We start from the raw sequence: 11088 nt of genomic DNA on the forward strand, positions 1-11088 counted from the left end.
CATCCCGGGGACATTAAGGCGAAGTGCACACGACATTTTGAACAGCTGAAATCAGTGTGCATGCAGAGGCTGGGACTTGTAATTAAGAGAGAGGACACAGTTTTGTGACACCAGGTTCATTAATAGGAAGACTCAATTCATGATTGCAAAGTATTTAAATCCTAAAGATATTCCTTAAAATATGCATTTGGGAGGTTTGGATTTTTCCATCGTTACCTCTCACCTTTATCAGTCACTTTTGGAAGCTATGTGATAACCCAGCAGGCTGGAGACAAGAGGAGATCGGGTGTATTTCTTTAAGAAGAACCAAAATAACAATGAAGAAATACAGAATGAGAGGAGGGACAGAAAGAAAGCCACTTCCTTGGAGTTTTATGCTGTTGTAGTCACCACCTGTCCCAAAGAATTCATAGAGTGTTCAGTGGTGGAAACAATTTCAGAGTTGTAGTTTAGGTACCTGCTATCACTCAGGCTAGGACTTGAACCCTATGTTTAGAAGGCAGACAAAGTAACCTCCGAGGAGAGTAACTCCCTGCTCTCAACCCAACCAACATCTCCTCACATACATCTCAGGAAAGATAGGGACATACTTCAGAAAAACCACAGCGTTGTAGCAGATGGTACAGGAAAATTTCTTGGCAGAGGTGGATGGCTTCCTTGTGGAGAGGGGGCAAATGAGATGTAGTGTGGCTGACATGGTAAACCAGAAGCGTCTGCCACGTGGCATGGCCGTTCTCACCTTGTATCATTGGGATCTGCACAATCAGGGAGGGGGTTTTGCTCCTATTACCAGAAACACTTATTATCAACAAAGGGAGATCATGGTTCCAGACGCGGGGCAGGAGACATCTGCAGGGTGCAAGCTCTATTTTAAAATGACAGTAATGAGGAAATCTACACTAGAGGTGAATTTATGGATGATATTAGAATAAGGATTTAAAATAAACCTAATACAGCCCTGCATCGGGCTCCCTGCTCTGCGCGAAACCTGCTTCTCCCTCTCCCATTCCCCCGCTTGTGTTCCCTCTCTCGCTGTGTCTCTCTGTCAAATAAATAAAATCTTTAATAAATTAATTAATTAATTAAACCTAATACAATTTCTTAAAGTCATAAAGGAAGGAGAAGGAAACCTGATGCTAGAATAAACAGTTATGAAGAAGAACCTGTCGGAGACACTGCATATGCATAAGCAATGAATGAATTTTTTGAAAACTCAGTTGACTATCAGATAAGACAATGGGCATGCTACCCAAAGATAAAATTAGTCAACTAGAACATTCAGTCAAAGACCAATCTTAGCAGGCATCACAAAGTTATCAAAAGGTAGAAGCTAAGATAACTTTACAAAACCCAACAACAAATGAGTACCAGAGGGATAGAAAACAAGTAAGTGGAGAGAAAACAATTAAAGAAGCAGTGCTCCTGTCCTTGGGCCTCTGGCAGCTGATGGCCCTGGATCTGGAGGTGGCCTCATTCCTTGCCTGGGTGTAATCTTGGAATCTGGGCGGTGGGCAGTGCCTGATCTCAGGGCTGTCCAGAATGGCCATGAATTCCGCATCCCTATGCTCTCCCCCTCCAAGGCTTTGAGTAATTCCAGAAGACTGAGAGTCACAGGTATGTTACGGTTCACTCTAGAAAGAAATAAAAACCAAAGGACAATCATGACATGTGTCCCCAGGAGAAAATGAGGTTGGGGCCCTGTTCTGCGTCTGAGGAGTCCGTGGGTGCATTGGGCCACGGGGTGATTTGGGGCCCTGCTGTTCTCTCCCAAACTGACCTGTTAGTGATCTTTGGGAAGAACGGGATCAGACAAATAGAAATAAAGTGTGAGATGATCAAAGCAGATGGCATCCTTATGAGATACAAGACAGGAAAACTGATGAAGAGAAAGAAGTAAGAGTTGACAGAAATATCAGCTATTTCCTGGGTCTTGTCTTTGACTAAAGAAATATTTTCAGAAAAACATTGATTAAAAAAAAAAACTTTGTAAGAAAATTAATTGGGTTGACGAACCGTCTTTCAAAGGAGCTGCCATTTCAAATTCCTCTCAATCCTACTGAAAAGCCCAAAGCTTCTAAAGCTAAGGACATACACGAGAGAGACACATTAAACATTCATCTCCCAGCATTGCCTTTTTCAGAGAAATCTTGTGAGAAACTCAGCAAGCAGGGACACCATTTTGTAAAGAATTTGGAGACAGCTGCTTGCACGTAAGTGTCACAACTTTGAAGGACTCTGTGCTTAGTTGTAGCAGAATAGGGAGATTTCAAAGGCATAAACCAGATGTAGTAATAAGGACCCGTGCTCGGGGTACAATCTGCATATTGAAATAAATTCGTTGGTGAAAATGCTGACTTCTGTCACCGAACTGGGCCTAACAATAGAAATTGACAGGAGGCAGAAGGGGAGCTCCAGGCAAGGTTTTGTGGGGGCTTCTGCTGGAGCACGAGGGAGGCAGGACAGAGGAGTCTTCAGGCTGGCTCTCTGGGGGGTCAGGAGAGCTTTAAAGAGGACTTTTATCATATGGTCTCACTGATATGAGGAATTTGAGAAACAAGGCAGAGGATCATAGGGGAAGGGAGGGAAAAATGAAACAAGACGAAACCAGAGAGGGAGACAAACCGTAAGAGACTCTTAATCTCAGGAAACAAACTGAGGGTTGTTGGAGTGGAGGGGGGTGGGAGAGATGGGCTGGCTGGGTGATAGACATCGGGGAGGGTATGTGCTATGGTGAGTGCTGTGAATTGTGTAAGACTGATGAATCACAGACCTGTACCCCTGAAACAAATAATACATTATATGTTAATTTAAAAAAATTTTAAAAAAAAGAGAGAGAACTTGGTGGGAATATAGAGGAGGGGTTTGCTTGGCTCCTGTGAACTTAAAGGTCTTGCTTCTTCATACATCACGTGTCTAATTAGCATGTTACATCTCCACCCTTGGGCGTGATTTTTTTAGTATTATAATGAGGGAGAACTTGGGTGAAAAGTCAGCACTGTCATTTGTCTTGGGGCGGACTGGTTTGGTCTTATCTTTACCAGTCTTCACAGTCAAGAACCCTCTTTCAGTCAGCATCCTCCCTCCACATTCCCACAACATAGGCTACTCAAGGGCGTGGAGTTTTAGCTTTTTCTCTTTATGGAGGCAGCCAAGAAATGCTGGATTTTGTGGTTGGGGATGAGGGGACCTGAGTGCAGTCTCCACTCTGTCTCGCTTATGAGAAAGCAAATTTTTAGGGGACTTGTAAAAAAAAAAATGTCAGGCAATTACCTCTGTGAAAGTCAACTATAGGAAATTAACATGAATGTCATTCAAATCATTTGTCAGACCACAGAGTAGATTATGAAATTTGGAATAGATTCCAAATATATTCTTTAGATAAAAATACAGATCAAGGGACGCCTGGGTGGCTCAGTCGGTTAAGCGTTTGCCTTTGGCTCAGGTCATGATCCCAGGGTCCTGGGATCGAGTCCCGCATCGGGCTCCCTGCTCCGCAGGGAGCCTGCTTCTCCCTCTGCCTCTGTCTCTCTCTGTCTCTCATGAATAAATAAATAAAATCTTTTAAAAAAAAATACAGATCAAAACTAGAGTTCTGAACTAATGTAAACTTGATTGTGTTAAGTGAGTCACAGTAGTCTAAGATAGAACTCACGTGGGAGTGGTTCTCATATAACAGATGGGAAGGATGAAAAATTTAGTAACATGAGCGTAAGTTAAGAAGTCATCAGAAGGCCCCCAAAAGTATATTAGTTGTCATTTAAGTATAGTTACATTGATTAAATAGACAAGAAGATTGTGGCTCATCTTTTTGATTCTGAAAGTGTGAAGAGAGAAAAATTCCCTCTAACTCTTATTTACTTGGTGCCACGATTGCTTCTTTTTCCCATCTATAAATGATAATAAACCTAGTGATTCAGTAATATTTCCAAAGATAATGGAATTAAGTGAAAATGTGTGAAGATTGTATTGGCCTACCATTACAACAGATGAGAGCTGTCCCTGAGGAAGGTCCATGGCAGCGGAACCCAAACCTTACCACCGTAAGCAGTCCAAAAGGAATAATTAAAGCCATACAAGGAAAATTTTTGGTGAGAGATATGAGAGAACATGGAATAAAATCTCAGCTGAGAACATTTAGAAAAGTGACAATTATAGCTACCCAGATAGCCATTTAGAGTGAGTCTCTCTAGGGACTGAAACTCTTATTTGCCTTTGGTAACCCAGGGCCTAACATAAATCTGACACTGAGTAATTATTAAATAGAAACTTGGCAAATAAGTCTTGTTTTCATTTGTTAGGGTATTTTATCCATTGTCCTAACTTGTCTTCTGTAACTATATCTTCATGGTGTGCCTTCTGTTTACCAAGGAACTTGAGTTTAAGTATGAATATACAATCATGTTTGCCGACACAACTAAGCCTCTTATTATGTATGATCTACAATGGCCTAGACAAGGGCAGTAGATGTCTCAGTAAAATGACTGGAATATAAATTACATGTGGGTCATCTACTGTGTAAAATTATGCTCCTTTTAGCAATGTTTAAATAATGGCCTTTGTTTGGAGTCTGAGTTCTCACTGGTATAAAAGTAAATAAATTATTTATTATTCTCAGGGAAATTGGATTGAGAAAGGGGAAAGTATATCACACTATGGAAATGAAGGGAGAACAGAAGTTTGAGGTCTAGAATGTAGGTCGCTCTATGGAGGGTGTGACCCCAAGACCATTGCATTGAGTTCAGAAATTAGTAAACTAATCTATTTAGTTGATTTCAAGATGAGGGGAAGTGCTCTTAATTGTGTACCAGAGAATTAATTCTTCGGGAAATTTTTGGGTTCAGGTTGTACAATTCTTTTCCACAATGAAGTATTTAAACTTTGATTTAAAGTTTTATTATAGTCATATGTCAGGGGACCCATCTGTAAATGAATAGAAGATGCTATTTCTTGAAGAGGAGAACATGTTTTCATGAAAGGGGAATGCTGAGTCTGAACCATGGCATTTGGAATGGAAATTGAGGGCAGTGAGAAGTTATTACTACTCAAAGGCAGATGTTTCAGAGAAATCAGTCAAGATTTTTTAAACCGTCAAGGTACAAAGCAAACAGATGGATTTTAATAAGAATCACACTATTCCAACATTGAGTAGGAGATCTAAAGAGGAATGCCTAGTAACTTCATAATTATTTTAATCCACCCAGTAAATTCAAATCAAAATATAAAGTGAGTGCTAGTTTAAATCCACTCTCTCTTTCACAAAGGATTGATTTCTCTTCTCACATATTTAAGAAAATCATTATTTTTATTCATCTTTGTAAAAGAATCTCATTTGGGGTAAAAAAACAAAACTGAACAGGAATTCTAATTCTATAAATAATTATAGAATAATTGAAAGAATGAATGTAATGAGGCGAATTATTTTTAATTTTGAAGGTATCGAATTCAGTACAGCAAAACTGAAATGTGTCTTAGTTCAATGCATACATATTTACATGGATTTAAAATGTGGTTTACAGATACCAGCTAATGACCCCTGGTGAAAACTTTGACTTTAACCAGAAGTTTTGGTAAGTTAATAAACTCACCTAATACTAACCTCTTGGTGCCCCTGAAAAGTTAGTGTTATGGAATGGAATCAGCGGAATTTGCCGAGACTCGGAGTATTCATTCTAGGAACTTCTGGTAGCTGCGAAGACTCCTTGTTAGGGCAAATGGTCTCAGCCCCTCAGTCATGGTCATCCCCAGCTTTCAAAGGGTAACAGAGAGAAGAGGAAAACTCCAGAACACGAATTTTTCTAACCGAATTTATGATAAGCTAAATGAAAATGGGTTCAATTACGTAGACTGGTTTAGCAAAGTAGAACAAAGGAGAAAGAAAATGTCAAAATGTCCTACAGGTGAGCAGGCTTTCTTCCAACCACGTGGTGTCATGGTGGTTTAAACCAACAAACCGTGCACACAAGCAGCTCTTCCAACTGTTCCATCCCTGTGATTGGTGGGGGATTACACCTTCTCAGGGAACACATTATTTGTAAACAAAATAAAACGGAGAATTTGATTCTATTTCTTCTTATATCAAAATATGGACAAACCCCGCACGTAGGCGGCTCGTTGGTCTAGGGGTATGATTCTCGCTTCGGGTGCGAGAGGTCCCGGGTTCAAATCCCGGACGAGCCCGCTTCCTTTTCAACCAACTGGATTTAGAGAATTAAGGGGAGGAAAAAAAGAAGTATTTTCCCAAATATTCTTGCCCCAAAGACTGGGCTTTCACCCTATGCACAAAGGCAGTGTCCCCGGAGGAGCGGGGCACGCAGTCGGGGATCGCCCTGAGAGCGACGCACCTGGAGCGCGGACCCGCGCCAGCTCTCCGGCGCATCCCTCCCGCCGCTGGGAGGAAGGCCGGGGGCGTGGCGGCGGGCGCGCACGCGCGTGCGCACACCTGCGGCGGGGAGGAGCCGGGGTCGGCGCCAGCGCAGATCTTCCCTCCGGTCGCCCGGTCCGGAAGTGGAGTTTCCGCTCTCACGGCGCCCTGCGCGGAGCGTCCTCGGACTCGCAGCGCCTGCTGCGCCTGCCGCGCCCGCCACCTGCCCGCTCGCGCTGCGCTCCGCCGCTGCGAGGAGACCCCGCCTCCGTCTCCTCCTGCACCGCCCGGGTTGGAGCTCTTTCGTCGGCTCCGGCGGCGGGTGAATACTGTCAGCCTGTGCCGCGTGCTAGGGACGCAGGGGTGGGCAAGCAGTAAAAAAGCTTTCGTTTCCACGGAGTTCAGTATCACGAATAACTAAATATTCACCATTTTCACGCGTCCTAGGAAGGAAGGACAGGCTTCCCATAACAGCGTGGAGAACCAGGGCATATTGCCGGCCAGGGTTTGAACACCCGAGAGAAAAACCCGGAGCAATCCCCACCCCGTGCCCGAAAACTCACCAGTACTTTCTCCTCCGCCCCAGGAAGTGCTCTCACTTAGGAATTGTTGAAAACGCTCAGGTAAATTAATGAACACACCTTTAAAAGAGAAAAAAAAAAAAAAAGATGGAGAGGAAGGTATTAATCCAGTTACTCTGCTCATGCCAGCTAATTATTTCCTTAGAGTAACTGTGCTGTTTTGTGACCAGCACGGACAGTGAACACACACACACACACACACACATCACTACAGTTTCTTTCAAGGCTCACCTGGCCCAGCTCATCTTAGTATTCTGCAAGTGTGTGGTCTTTTTTACCTTTCCTTGTTTTGGTCCATTTTGGAGACCTAATTAGCATTGAAGATGCAGGTCCTTCTTCAGAAGTGGTGTGTAATATATTGTCTCTTTTTATACATGAAATATGAATTTATAATTTATTTGTAATATAATTTTGTAACTTGAAGCAGATGGTGTCATTCATTAAGTTTGAAATTCAAAAGGAACTTCCTTCAACCTTTGTCCTTCAGGAATTTTCTTGGGATGCAGGAAGTCAGTTTTATGCCATCTAAGCCAGAGATTGAATAATCCTCCTTCGAGATATTTTATTATCCCCAGAAGGATGAGCTAAAGACACTGTCTGATAGAAAATGGCGCAGGCAGATCACTTTACAGTGAGGTCCACGGTCAATGAACTGGACTCATAATCTCAGTTTCCAGTTATTTTTAGGGCTTAATTATAACTATAACCAGCAACCAAAGATCACTAGACATCTAAAGTAAGTAATATGAAAGAGATAAAAGTGAACTAGAAAAAATAGAGGAAAATATTATGCAGAGAGAAGAAAACTTCTCAGGAAAGTTATTACAGAGAGAAAGAATGCTGTACAAAACAGTAGCTCAATTACAAAAGCCTCTTAAAACTGAAATTGTGAGAGTAGAAATGAAAATGGAGCAGCTGGAATAAATGTGAAGGACATCTTCCAGAATACTCAGTAAAAAATATAAAGGGAAACTCCAGCAGTCATGCTGCCTTGTACATACCCAAGTGAGTTGAAACTTATGACTACAAAAACCTGCATACAAATGCTTATAGCAGCTTTATTCATAATTGTGACAACTTGGAAGCAACCAAAATGTCCTTCAATAAATTAATGGATGGGGTGGGCGCCTGGTTGGCTCAACTGGTTAAGCATCCAACTATTGGTTTTGGCTCAGGTCATGATCTCAGGGTCCTGGGATTGAGCCCTGAGTCAGGCTCTGCGCTCAGTGTGAAGTCTGCTTAAGAATCTCTCTCCGTCTCTCTACACCCCTCCCCGTGTTTGTGCACTCTCTCTCTCTAAAATAAATAAATAAAACATTAAAAAAATAAGTGAATGGATAAACTAGTACATCATATGATGGAATATTATTTAGTAAGAAAAAGAAATGAGCTATCAAGCCACAAAAAGACATGAAAGAACCTTAAAAGCATATTGTTAAGTGAAAGAAGCTACTCTGAAAAGGGTAGGGAGGGATATAGGAATAAAGAGGTAGGGCGCAGGGCAGTGAAATTATTCTGTATGATACAGTAATGATGGGTACATGTCATTATACATTTGTCAAAACCCATAGAATGGGCAACCCAAAGCGTGAGCCTTAATGTAAATTATGGATTTCAGTTACATTGGTTCACCAGTTGTAACAAATGTACCACAATAGTATAGCATGTAAATAATAGGAGAAGCTATAGGAGAGGAGAGAGAGTATGTGGGAACTCTGTACTTTCCTATCAATTTTTCTGTAAATGTAGAACTGCCTTAAAAAAAAGTAAGTCTATGAAAAAAATAAGAGTGCAAATAGTAAGAAAAAAAGTGGGGGCAGGGAAGAAAGAAAAAAGTAGAGGAAATATCCTGGGGGTTTAAAATCTGAGGTAAAAGAAATTCCAGGGAGGGACGCCTGGGTGGCTCAGTCGGTTAAGCGTCTGCCTTCAGCTCAGGTCATGATCCCAGGGTCCTGAGATTGAGTCCCGCATCGGGCTCCCTGCTCCGTGGGGAGCCTGCTTCTCCCTCTGCCTCTGTCTCTCTCTCTCTCTGTCTCTCATGAATAAATAAATAAATAAATCTTTAAAAAAAAAAAAAAAGAAATTCCAGGGAAAAAAGAAAGAAAATAGAGAATACATAGTGAGAAAATCAACAACAAAGAAGTCAAGCTAATTTTCCAAACTGAAATACATGATTTTCCAAATTTAATGAAGTAATAGAGCTCTCAGAACAATGAATGAAAATAGAAACACATGATGGCATACTTTTCAGACATTTGAAAATCTCTGTCTGGGGACAGAGAAATTATCCTGAAAGAGAGAAAAGCTAATTACAAATGAAGTATCAGTAATTAGAATGACCTCTTAATTCTCAAAAAGCAATACTGGAAGCCAGAAGACAGTGGAGAAGTTTCAAAATCCTGAAAGAAAATACTCCCCAACCTAGCATTCCATACCCAACCAACATTCAAGCAAATGATAGAGGAACATAAAAGATATTCTCCAATGCCCAAACAATCAAAAATCTTACTTCCAATGAACTCTTTTTCAGGAAGCTACTCTACAATGTGCCCCACCAAAAGGAGAAGGCAAATTAAGATAGAAAAAGACTTAGGATGTGGAATATCTACCACCAGTGGCAGGGGAAGAAAATGTACAGGATCACGGTGAAGACATCCTGATGAAAACTGTATAGCAACTATAGAAATCATCAATTTCTTTCCTTTTGTGGGGCAAAATTTATATGGCTGTTTGTGGTAACTTGGGAAAAAAACAATTCTAATGTTCATGAAAGAGAGGTGACTCCTTTTTGTGTAATGGATAATCAAAAGAAAATACTAAACTTAAAAGAATCAGTAAGTAGAAATAAAAGCATGTGTATTAGTTAGAACATAATTTTGTCTTTGTAACAAAGACCCCAGTCTACTGCAGCTTAAAGGAAGCAGATGTTACTCACCTCTCACATAACTGTCTGAAGGAATAGTCAATTCCAAGGGGATGCTTTGGCTCCATGGTGTTGGTTCCAGTATTCTACCTCCCGGCTCCTTCATTCCTATGGTGTTTCTATTCCCAGCAAGCAGACAGTAGGAAGAGAGAAGTGGATGGTATTTCTTTTCTCTTCTGGACATTACCTGCAAGTCTCACGAACGGTTACTCTCCAATGCCCTAGTTTACAAACTGGCCACATGGCCATGCTTGGCCATCAAGGAAAGCTGTGCATTGTAGTCTTCTAACGGGTGTCTATGAGCCCTACTAAATGTCCATTCCTTGGAAGGAAGGAGCAAATATTGGTGGACAACTAGCCATTTCTGCCATAGCACGAGATTTGAAGATAGGCTGCTGGTAAAAACAAAAACACAAACAAAAAGCCAAATGGCTGAAAATCTTTGCCTCTCTCAAGAGGGAATAAGATAAGAGGAAGAAGACCACTTTTTCATGGACACATATTTTTGAAGTACTTAAAATTTTAAAACATGTGTGGTTAACTTTGATCAAAAAATGTTAATTAAAAAAAAATAAGCTTTAAGCTGAGAACCAAGGTATGGATTAAAAAAAAAAAATCTATCCAGGTTCAAATAAGGAAGGGCAAGAGCTCTCCATGAGGGAAAAGGTCTTGTTGGAAAGAGGGGGAAATAGATTCTTCTTGATACAAAATCAGGAACTGGGTGCACCTGGGTGGCTCAGTTGGTTAAGTGGCTGCCTTCAGCCCCATGCTCAGTGGGGAGTCTGCTTCTCCCTCTCCCTCGGACCCTAGTCCCTTCTTGTGCTCTCTCTGTCCCAAATAAATGTTTATAATCTTTTTTTTAAAAAAATCAGGAATTGGACGAGTGTGGAAAACAAGCAGAGAGAAGAGGGTGAAGCTGAGCATGAAGATCTAAGCAGGTCAATGCGGCAAACACTTAAATAGAAGGGTTTTTTCAAATAAGAAGAGACAATGGTTCTTTGATCCATTCCTGCAGGATTTCGCCCATGTTCCCTGTTGTTCATCCTATGATTGATTTGCTTGGGCTTCAGGAAAAAAAATCTTCATGGCCACCTTCCTTCTCAGATTTATGGATGCTTCCTGATCAGTCACTCACATGCTTCAGCGCTTCAGCCACAGTGATTTCTCCACACTTGTCTAGATCCTGCGAGCCTCCCTGCCTTTGCTCAGGCCCCCTCCTCTGC

The 11088-nt window shown here is 41.4% G+C and overlaps 1 non-coding gene across 1 annotated transcript; it reads left to right on the forward strand.

Moving 5' to 3' along the window:
* Positions 1-6105: 6105 nt before the first annotated feature.
* On the forward strand, positions 6106-6177 carry TRNAP-CGG (transfer RNA proline (anticodon CGG)). The gene has a single exon. It is a non-coding gene; the product is annotated as a tRNA-Pro (tRNA).
* The last annotated feature ends 4911 nt before the right edge of the window (positions 6178-11088 follow it).

This window comes from Leptonychotes weddellii, unplaced genomic scaffold, assembly GCF_054177405.1.
Source record: "Leptonychotes weddellii isolate Sample4059 unplaced genomic scaffold, ASM5417740v2 HiC_scaffold_1942, whole genome shotgun sequence".
NCBI lineage: Eukaryota > Metazoa > Chordata > Mammalia > Carnivora > Phocidae > Leptonychotes > Leptonychotes weddellii.